The sequence below is a fragment of the Tauraco erythrolophus genome, chromosome 1 (assembly GCF_009769465.1).
Source record: "Tauraco erythrolophus isolate bTauEry1 chromosome 1, bTauEry1.pri, whole genome shotgun sequence".
Classification (NCBI taxonomy): Eukaryota; Metazoa; Chordata; class Aves; order Musophagiformes; family Musophagidae; genus Tauraco; species Tauraco erythrolophus.
The window spans coordinates 132035190-132046228 of record NC_141465.1 but is presented as its reverse complement, the minus strand read 5'-3'; positions in this window follow the sequence as shown (position 1 = coordinate 132046228).

Sequence of the window (11039 nt, the reverse complement as noted above, 5' to 3'; positions counted from 1 at the left end):
CCTTATGAAAGCTTTCCTGTGGTAGATCTGGACAGTCGCGTGCCTCATCCAAATGGTCATATGCCAAGTCCAGCCCAAGACTGGCCAGCAGCTATGTAGTGTCGTTAACATGCCACTGAGCTCACGATGTGGGACAGCTAATATAACCTGCTTTTATGGCTGATGTAACTTGGTTGGAGGACTTTGGTTCAACATGTGGGCAAAGCAGTCACCAGTCGGTGCATGACTGCATGTGTATGCAGGTATATAGCAACATCTCTGATGTCAACCATAACCAGTAAAACTTTTCAGCTATCCTGGACGTAGGATGGACCGTTCATGTTTTCCTGTCCCTTTCCTTCCTCACTCACTAGCAATCCCAGTGCGAACTGCTGGATGCATCAAGAAAGTATTCAGTCAGTTATTAAGCCCCAGGCAGTAGCAAGATGGTGGTTATAAATCAAAGAGTCTTCTGGAAAGTCAAAACACGCTTTGGCAGAAGAAAGAGAGGAACTTACACAATGTACAGATGTGTACATTGCTTTGACATTGTACAAATCAACTGTCTATATTGCTGTATCATGCAGTAGCCAAAGGGGCTCAGTGACTGGATTAACCTTGACCCAGATTAGTTTTGGTTAACCTCGGCTGCCAGAAGGTTTAAGCCTCCTTCGGACTCTCCAGACAACACTTGCTGTCAGGGTGTTATAAGTGAACATCCATGTGAAGGATGCCAGTTGAAGGCCCCCTGATAGCTGGCAGAGGGCTCAAGACCCCTTCTGACTTGCACAGGCAGCAAGACTGCAATTAGCAGTTAGTTTTCCCCAAATTGCCCACTTGGCTCAGGAGGCCAAGACCCTTTTTGACAACTGATATCTACAAAATTCAGTGTGGAGGTGGACTTTCTCTGCCAACTCTTTCACTTCCCTAGAGGCACACTAAGCACAGAGCCACAGCTCTGTATCTGCATCATGCGGTGGTTCAGCTGAGAATTTCTGCCCGAGGGCCAGCTGTGTCAGCAGGTGCACCGTGTTGGGCTGGTGCAGTTACTGGAACCATCAGCCTTGTCCCTGGCAAGCTTGAAATGTGTGGAAAGATGTTCTTGTAGGAAGCTGTACACATACTTCTTGTTAGTTCAATGCCTAAGTACTAAAGATTCTTCCTACTCAGTGTGAAGGTCTACAAGGTGTATCTGATAGAGATGTCCCGTATAGTCAGGGAACAGACGTAGAGATTTTAGGGTGCCTAACAATTGTCAAATGAACTACACTAACGAAATGTCTCTTTCTTTCCCTTGACTTTAAATGGAGTCGAAAGTGACCCCATTGCAGAGGTCTAAAATGTCACTGGATATATCCTACATCAGCAATTTTTGAAAACAGAACTCTGGATTTCTTTTTGTCTGTCTTAAAAGCATTGAGAATATAATCTTGGGACTACTTGAGTTACTTTATTTTCTTTCTAATGGGCCTCATTTTCTGAAATGTACTTTCAAATCAATTTCCGTCATTAGTCCTCTAAAGTGAATATAATGTTTGTGGAAAGTAATTATTCATTGTTGGTACAACACACATATATGATCACTCTTTTGTTTAAATTAGATTTTAAATTATTTGTTAACTGAACGATCGTACAATATTACTGGCTAATGACCTTAAAGAAGACAAGTTTCTGCTTCAAAGAGCAAAAGCATAGGCAGTTATAGTCAGGGCAGCAGAGATGATGGCTATCTTCCTCCAAAACAGGGTCAAAGGAAGAACTATAAGCACTAGTTAATGTACTAGTGATTAATATTAGGGCCTACCATCTTCATATACTTCTCAAAACAAACACAGTGGGTTCAACCATTTTTGTATGATCAATTCTACTCCAACAAACCTTTACTGTTTGTTGTTGTTATTGGCCATTTAGTGTGCTGATTTAACAGGGGTAGAGTTAATTTTCTTCATAATAGCTTGTATGGGGCTATGTTTTGAGCTTATGTTGAAACCACGTGTATTGGGTTTACATGGCAAAGTTTTGGCAGCAGGGGGCTATAGGGGCAACTTCTGTGAGAAGCTGCTAGAAGCTTCCCCTATGTCCAAGAGAGCCAAAGCCAGTTGGCTTCAAGACAGACTCACTGCTGGCCAAGACCAAGCCTATCAGTGACTATCAGTGGTAGCACCTCTGTGATAACATATTTAAGAAAGGGGATACTAAAACTGCTTGGAACAACAGCAGAGGGTGAGAGGGGTAAGAACATATGAGAGAAACAACTCTGCAGACACTAAGGTCAGAGAAGAAGGAGTGGGAGGAGGTACTCCAGGGGCCAGAGCAGAGATTCCCCTGCAGCCTGTGGAGGACCCCAAATCAGAGCAGGCGGATGTGTCCAAAGGAAGGTGTGACCGCGTGGGAAGCCCATGTTGGAACAGGTTTCTGACAGGACCTGTGGACCCACAGAGGACTGATGCTGGAGCAATCTGTTCCTGAAGGACTGCACTTGATGGAAAGGACCCACACTGGAGCAGTTAATGAAGAATTCATGTTGGAGAAGTTCATGGAAGACTGTCTCCCATGGGAAAGACACCACACTGGAGCAGGGGAAGCGTGTGAGGAGTCCTCCCCTTGAGGAGGAAGGAGTGACAGAAAAAAACGTATGGTGATCTGACCAAAACCCCCATTCCCCGTCCCCCTGTGCCAATGATGGGGAGGAGGTAGAGAAATCTGGAGCAAAGCTGAGCCCAGGAAAAAGGGAGGGGTGGGAGGAAGGTGTTTTTAAGATTTAGTTTGTAGTTCTCATTATTCTACTCTGATTTGACTAGTAATAAATAAATTCTCTGAGTCAGGTCTGTTTTGCCCATGACGGTAATTGGTGAATGATCTCTCCCCATCCTTATCTCAATCCATAAACCTTTCCTTGCATTTTCTCTCCCGTGTCCAGCTGAGGAGGGGGAATGATAGAGCAGCATCAGTGGGCACTTGGTGTTTAGCCAAGGTCAACTGACCGCCCCATGAAACTTAGGAAAGTGGTTTTTTTTTTCCAAAGACTTTGCAGAAGCCTTCAAACAAGGACAATTGGGTAAATAACCTACACAGTTCTTAGACATATTTCAATACCTTGTAATACCAGTTGCACCTTTATTATAAGTCATTGTATAACACAATTGCTCGAGAGACAATAAGTTCTTGATTAAGGATGCCCATGTAATTTTATTTGATGATACAAATTAAACTTAAGCTTTTTTTTTTTTTCCCCCAAGCCAAGAGGTATCTGAAGTGCACAGGCTTCATGACAGCAGTCTTGTTCAGGTGTCTGCCTGGAAGAATCTGATGGGATATAGTCCCAGAGGGAATATGAGTCCAGAATAGCTGGTTGATTTTCAATGAACACCTCCTCCAAGCTCTAGAAGGGTCCATTCCACTGAGTAGGAAGTCAATTAAAGTGATAGAAGACCTTCATGGATGAAGGAGTTCCTGATTAAATTCAAACATAAGAAGCACACAATAGGTAGAAGCAGGGATAGGACACTCACGACAAATACACTGTTCAACTGTGCATGGATGGGGTTAGGAAAACCAAAGTTGATCTGGAGTTTTATCTGGTGAGGGATTTGAAAGGCAACAAGTAGGGCTTCCATAAGTATTTCAGTAACAAAAAGAAAAGGAAGAAAAATACGTGTCCACTACTGAATAGGGTAAAGGACATGGTGGCAAAGAATATAGGAAAATCCAGTGTACTCAATGCCTCCTCTTTGCTAAGGCTTGCCGCAGGAATCCCAGGTCCCTGAGACAAGTGGAAAAGTCCGGAGTAAAGAAAGACTTATCCTCAGGTTATGGAACATTTAAACAAACTGGACATACTAAAGTTCATGGGATGTAATGAGATGCACCCATGAGTGTTGAGGGACCTGGCCAATGTCATTGCAAGGACAATCGACTATCTTCATAGGGCTGGCAATTAGAAGAAGTTGCTGAGGATGGGAAGAATGCAAAAATATGTGAATAACAGTTTTAAAACATAACAGTGATTTCTAATGTTGAATCCTACTCTGTTCCACAATCATAGAATCATAGAATCATAGAATGGTTTGGGTTGGAAGGGACCTCAAAGATCATCTAGCTCCAATCCCCCCACCACGGGCAACACCAGTTACCTATACGTTTGCGAAAGGCTGAGCAGGCATTTCAAAAATTTTGAGCATCTCTTTTGACATGACTCGATATATCTCATTGAGATATTCTTAATGGCTTCGGAAATTTTGTTTAGAAACACAAACAAATGACCCAAGGAGATGTTTATAATCAAGCTGCTTTCCCAACATGATTCAAAGCCAGAAATAAAGGAGAACCCAGCATGTGACATATAGAAAATAAACTATGCTTGTCTTTGCCTGGAAGCTACAAAAGTGATTGTAGTCACCAGGTATTTTCACAGTCCAGAAGCCACAACAGGCTGCAACTGCTTACTTTTATTGAGAAAACTAGTCATCTTTATAAGATTGCTCCCATAAATAAAGTAAATAAATTGGTGGCATTTTCACAGCTTTTTGACAAAGAATAGTAAGTAAATCATAAATATTTGCTTTAAGATACTGTACTTTTGTATGTATTTTGATCCCTTAAATTTATTTTTTGTTTTTTTCTTGAAACCAAAATGTTTTCAATTCATCACAAAATATATTGCTAGGAGCAGTGCTAAAGGCTGGTTCCTTCCTTATATTTGTTCAAACTTACTTGAAAAAAAAGTCATTTTTTAGTGATTTTTTTACTTCTTATTGTCAAGTTTGCCCTGTGTATTATGATGCATGACACTAAACCAGCATGTTTCTTTTAAATTTAAATTACAACTCAGAAAATATATCATAACATAACACAATATCCTTGTAAAAGGAAAAAAAAAATAGAGTTATTTCTGTTTCCATCCCAGCAAAGACAAAGCAAGAAGCAGGGCAGAAGTGAGCAATTAATAATCTAACCTGACCATTGCAATCCAACGGAACAAATTAATTTTTGGCATGTCTGGTTTCCTTCTAATCTAAGTAGGCATTTTAAGATGAATAATGAAAATTCACTAGCTATGAAACCTATTTATTGCATAAGTGACATTAACATATCTCTTTCTTCTCTCCCCTTCTGTCTTTAATTTAAAAGGAAAGAGAGGTGAATGAATGAGGCAAAGAAAGTGCAGTAGGTGTCAGATTAGATCGTGATGTTTCCACTCACAGCTATTTACTCAGAGAGTAACCCTGCTCATTTTATAACAATATCAAAGAATAAGATAGAGTCATGACTAAGGATGGAAGACAGCATCTTCCAGTAGTCAATCAAGAAATAATACCAGCTTATTTTTTTCTGCATAAAGTCATCTGCTCTTAAGTTTCTCCTATGAAGCACCTGTCAGAGCCCATCTTCTGGCATGTAGCTCACTCGGTATTGTATTTTGGCTTCAAGGTCATTCTGTTATCACTAACTATATCATTTTCTGCACTGAAAATATTTTCTTGTCACACTATTTAACCCCACTGTAACAAAGGCTTACTGGATAACCTCAAATGCTCAAAGATTATTTCAGTTAATGGTGGTTAAAACTCTACTTTGTTGCTTCTCTGAATGAGGAACCCTTAATGGGTATTTACTAGAGAGTTACATATTTTCAGCTGGGCATTTGGAAACGTAAGCTATCCTCAACCCAATAATCAGGTTTGAAACATTTAATAGAGTTTTGAACGTGCATCCTAAGAATTACCAATTCTTTACTCTGCTGATTAAGTTGCATGGAACAGGTCACTCAGAGCAATGAAGTTATGGGATAAAACAACATTGCAACACTGAAGAAGTCCTATCTTCCACCAAGATGGTAATTTTAGCTCAGGACATAAATTTTCAAGAGCAGCAAAGTTTGTTGACATTGATTCTGCATATCCGCTGTTATTATGTCACCCTACTGATCAATTTTTATTTTCCCTTAGAATTTACTGGACTGTTTCATTTTCAGGATCAGTTATTTTTCTTTAGGCCATTTAACTCACAGTTCTATTTATCTTATTTAGAAAACATTTTCTCTCCCACTTGTTGTAAGATGATATTTGTTTCAGAATGTGTTGTCTTAACAGAAACATTTCATGATGGTTATTTGATAGACTGCTGTGTGATGACACTAATAAGAGCAATGGGGATAGGTAACTGCTGACAGCTTATACACCACAAGAAATATCACGGAGTATCATACCGGATATTGCACAAGACATAGGAATTTAGAGATTCTGTAATTAGTAGCAATACAGAACCCTTAGACTAGAGTCCAGACAACATTTATTCTAGCAGATCTCACCATTCACACTAACAAAGTACAACAAAGACATTTGAGTCTCCACTAAAATTTCTTGTAATTTAAATTTCACCTAACATTCATATTCCAAACATTCCTTCTTATTTCAATTCTGCTTCCTACTAACTTCTTTTGTCACTTAGATCAGCAGTAGTCTTGCCTATCTTGCGGCCCAGAAGGCCAACCACGTCCTGGGCTGCATCAAGAGGAGCGTGGCCAGCAGGTCGAGGGAGGTGATTCTCCCCCTCTACTCTGCCCTCGTGAGACCTCACTTGGAGTACTGCGTCCAGTTCTGGAGTCCCCAACATAAGAAAGACATGGACCAGTTGGAGAGGGTCCAGAGGAGGGCCACGAAGATGATAAGAGGGCTGGAGCACCTTTCCTATGAGGACAGGCTGAAAGAGTTGGGGCTGTTCAGCCTGGAGAAGAGGAGGCTCCGGGGTGACCTTATAGCGGTCTTCCAGTACCTCAAGGGGGCCTACAGGAAAGATGGGGAGAGGCTGTTCAGGAGGGCCAGTTATGATAGGACAAGGGGTAATGGTTTTAAAATAGAGGGAGGTAGGTTCAGGTTGAATATTAGGAAAAAATTTTTTACTATGAGAGTGGTAGAACACTGGAACAGGTTGCCCAGAGAGGTGGTGGATGCTCCATCCCTGGAGACGTTCAAGGCCAGGTTGGACAAGGCCCTGAGCAACCTGATCTAGTTGGAGATATCCCTGTTCCTTGCAGGGGGGTTGGACTAGATGACCTTTGAAGGTCCCTTCCAGCCCTAACCATTCTATGATTCTATGATTCTATGATCTTTAATAGCAGTTGGGGATGAAAGTTTTGAAATGTGTCTGAGGAAAAGAAAAGAAAAATAAAAGATTAAATAAAACTGAAAAACGTTGTACAACGTTTTAAAGAAAATTGTGAATGAGAACAGGCAGCTTTAATTTAATCATAGATATTAAAAGATGATCAGATAAAGTCCAGCCTTATTTTTAACTGGGCAGCTGCAGATCTTTCTGTGGAAAAGGCTGGATCACATTTTTAATTCACAACTATAGGCCTGACCATAGGGCTAAGATTACAAATTACTCTTTCTCTTCTGATGTCAATAGAAGCCCAGGGAAGAAAAAAAAAAGAGGGTAAAATATAGCATTTATGCTGTTGTTCAGCTGTTAGCTATCATCACTGGATCCCAACTGTCCTTGTATTTTATTGACCTATAACTATTACTTTGAAAAAACCATGATTAACCGATCTCAAGGCTAGAAAAGACCTTCATGATTCTTTAGTCTGGTTGCCTGAAGAACACAGACCATAGAAATTCAGGGATTTAACTGAGACTAGCAATATCAATGTGTTCTCTACTTTTATTCATCCCTCTTTTCATGTTTTCTCTGATTCTCTCTTTCCTCCCTTCTCTTACTCCCATGACTTCTCCTCATTCTATTTACTTAGGTCATTCCCTCAGTCACACACTACACCAGATAAAAAAAGATCATCAGTTCAGTAATAAATGATAACATCTGAGTGCAAGTACCGAACAGAATTAGCACATGAAAGAGAATACAGGGTCAAGGAGAAGCATAAATATTGGGGCCATACCCATGACTGCTGTTAGATCCAGGATGACAACACTGCAGTGATTACATTCATTTTCATTTGAAATCATCAGGGTTGGAATGCTTTCAATTCATTGCTTTGGTTTTGGGTTGGTTTGGGTTTTTTTTAACATAATGAAAGCTGAATATGTCACTTGAGCCATTGGAAAATCTCAGATGAGGTCAATGCCTGATCAACCTATTCTGCAGTGTTCAGTTAGAACAAATGGGTCTCATGATCAGGTCTCTTAAATTTCTGTGACTGTGTTGATGAAAAAATCATAGAGTCGTAGAATGCTTTGGGTTTGAAAAGACCTTAAAGAGCATCTAGTTCCAACCCCTCTGCCATGGGCAGGGACACTTTCCCTGCTGCACCAGATTGTTCAAAGCCACATTCAACCTGGCCTTGAACACCTAAGGAGGTAGGGCATCCACAGCTCCTCTGGGCAATCTGTTCAAGTACTTCCAATTTCTTCCTTAGATCTCACTGAAATCTACTCTCTTTCAATTTAAAGCCATTGCCCCTTGTCCTATCACTACACGCCCTTGAAAAAAGTCCCTCTCCAGCTTTCTTGTAGGCCTCTTTTAGGTACTGGAAGGCTGCTAGAAGGTCTCCCCAGAGCCTTCTCTTCTCCAGGCTGAACAACTCCAACTCTCTCAGCCTGTCTTTACAGGAGAGATGCTCCAGCCCTTAGATCATCTTTGTGGTCCTCCTCTGGACTCGCTCCAACAGCTCCATGTCCTTCTTGTGTTGGGGACCCCAGAGCTGAATGCAGTACTGCAGGTGGGATCTCACAAGAACAGAGTAGAGGGGCAGAATCCTCTCTCTCGACCTGCTGCCCACGCTGCTTTGGATGTAGCCCAGGATACATTTGGCTTTCTGGGCTGCCAGCGGACAGTGCTGGCTCACGTTGAGCTTCTCATCAACCAACACCCCAAGTCTTTTTCCTCCAGGCTGCTCTCAATCCATTCTCTGTATTTGTGTATATTGCCCTGACCCATGGGCAAGACCTTGCAGTTGGTCCTGTTGAACTTCATAAGGTTCACAGAGGCCCACCTCTCAAGCCTGTCAAGGTCCCTCTGGATGGCATCCTGTCTCTCTTCTACAGCGTGTTGACTACTCCACACAGCTTGGTGTCATCAGCAAACTTGCTGAGTGTGCACTCAATCTGACTGTATATGTCACTGACAAAGATGTTAAACAACACCAGTCCCATCACCAACCCCTGAGGAACACCACTCGTCACTGACCTCTACTTGGACATCAAGCTGTTGACCACAACTCTTGGAGTGCAACTGCAACCATTTAGCCAATTCCTTATCCATCAAGTTGTCCATCTATCAAATCCATGTCTCTTCAATTTAGAGATAGGGATGTCATGTGGGCCAATGTCAAGTGCTTCGGACAAGCCCATGTAGATGACATCAGTTGCTCTTCTCTTATTCACCCACGCTGTAACCCCATCATAGAAGGCCACCAAATTTTTTCAGGCATGATTTACCCTTAGTGAAGCCGTGTTGGCTCTTATCAATCACCTCCTTATTTTCCATGTGCCTTAGCGTAGTTTCCAGGAGTATCTGCTCCATGATCTTTCTTGGCACAGAGGTGAGACTGATTGGCCTGTAATTCCCTGGATCTTCCATTTTTCCCATTCTAAAAAATGAGGGTTATGTCGAAAATGATCAAAAACGGTCAAAAATGATGGGAAACATTTCAAAACTAACCAAGAATCAGACCTGTTTTTCCTAAGACATGGTATCATCCTCCAGAGATATCAATATCCCAGAATACTAACACAAATCTCAGCAAATAACTTCCTGCTGGAGACAAATAAGATTTTTGCAAAGTATGCTTAGGTGAAACAAACGAGATGATTGCCTTTTCTTCCTCCTCCTTGTTTTTGGTCTTGTTTCAATATATCCTATTGAAGGTTATTTTACTAATAACAAGGGAGTGGCGATCTTATCGTCTACTATAAGGGCAATGGATTTAAACGGAAAGAGGGCAGATTTAGATTAGATATAAGAAAGAAATTTTTCACTCAGAGGGTGGTGAGGCAGTGGAACAGGTTGCCCAGAGAAGTTGTGGATGCCCCATCCCTGGAAGTGTTCAAGGCCAGGTTGGACGAGGCTTTGGGCAACCTGGTGTAGTGGAGGGTTTCCCTGCCCATGGCAGGGGGGTTGGAACTAGATGATCTTTAAGGTCTCTTCCAACCCTAACGATTCTATGATTCTAGGATTCTATGATTCTATACTAGTCCAGAGGAGCAGAACTGTACTGGTGTGTCTGAGTCTTAAAAGAGAAATGGAGTAATATTCTTCTGAGAAAGGAGATAGGTTGATATGTAGGTAGGTAGATGGCTCAACAGAAAGTCTGTATACGAAATAAATAAAAAAAATACAACAGAGTCATATTTGACCTCATCTTCACCTTCCCAGGCTACCCACAAGATGACTTGTTTATATCAGTTCTCTCTTTTTCGGTCAGGATAAATTGCTAACGCAAAACAGAGATGATCAGATGCTTAAAACACTGTACAATTAAAATAAAGTCTAAAAATACTGTTTTGTTTTGCAAGTTCTGTTTGGTGTTAGCATTTGAGATGCCTTGTTCTCCTTTCAAAGACTGTTATAGAAAAAAATAGAGTAAACGGCAACACACAAACAGACAAATTTCATGTAGACTACAAGTGCAGTGAGAAGTCTGCAATCTTCTGATACCAAAGCAAAGAACATAATTGCAAGAAATGACTGTAATGAGAGAGACTGTGAACACAGAACACTATGTACAAAAGATACAGGCACAAATGGCTAAATAACAGGATTGGTGCAAACAGCCTGAAAATGGCTCCCTGCATACTTAGAGATGATCCCATGTGAGGAGAATGCAAGTCACCCAGACAGAAAAGAAATAGCAAAGAGAAATTAGAATAAAATGAGAATTTCTTTTTCTTTTTTTTTTTTTTCATTTTAATTAGATAAGAGTGTCTCAGGAAATACAGCTGCATTCTCCAATGGGAAAAAAAAAAAAGCTTAAGCTAAAACAAAGAAGAAAAAAAAGAAAACACTGTGGCAGAAGAAATACAGTCGTTACAAATCTTTATGATCCTTAAAACAGCCACCACCACCTTCAGTATATGCCTGCCCCTAGCACTAGAATGCTA